Here is an 884-nt window from a genome sequence, read left to right as displayed (position 1 = left end):
GCATGTGTGCACTTCCTCTGTCCGATATATATATATATATATAATGCATATATAATATATATATAATGCATATAATATATATATATATATGTATATGTATATCTATATATATATATATGTCCTAACCTATATGCAAGGGTATATATATATGTGCAAATGTATGTATATTTCCTTTATATGTTTATATATATACGTATATATATATATATATGCGTGCTCATCTCTCTGCTGCTGCTGCTGCTGTTGCTGCTGCTGTTGCTGCTGCAGGAGCGGACATTTAGTGAGGCTCGGGTGGATAGTTATATTCAGCGTTTGCGCAAAGCAAAGGGTTTATGCACGCAAACGAGGCTGGAGAGTTTCTTCGGTGCTGCTGTAAGCAAACCCTCGGACTTAATTGTAAAGCAAAAGGCAGAAGCAAACAAAGCGCAGCAAAATAAAAATAATAAAAGGCCTAATCGAACCTTTAAAACGCCGCCAGCAAAAAGAAGATAATAATTTACTTTATTTTCTTCACTCAAACACACATATATATGCACCATGCATGCATCCATCCAACAAACACAGCCCTGCATGCATGCATGCATGCATGCATGCAGGGCTGACATGCATGCAGGGCTGACATGCATGCATGCATGCATGCAGGGCCTTATTTCATGCATGCATGTATTTATGCTGCATGCATGCATGCATCCTCTTTTTGCATGCATAGCTTTCCTTGAGGCATGCATGCATTGTCTTCTTTGATGCATGCATGCATGCATGCATAGCCTTCTAGCAGTAGCTGGAGTGGAGTAGAGCAGAGGTTGTTGAGGAGCACTTGCTGAGGGTCTTCTTCGTATTCTCTCTTTAATAATAATCTAATATATACTTACGTAATATTATTA

The sequence above is a fragment of the Eimeria acervulina genome, genomic scaffold (assembly GCF_000499425.1).
Source record: "Eimeria acervulina Houghton genomic scaffold, Eah_scaff950, whole genome shotgun sequence".
NCBI classification, from domain to species: domain Eukaryota; phylum Apicomplexa; class Conoidasida; order Eucoccidiorida; family Eimeriidae; genus Eimeria; species Eimeria acervulina.
The sequence above is the reverse complement of the archived record's forward strand: the minus strand, read 5'-3'. Positions refer to the sequence as shown.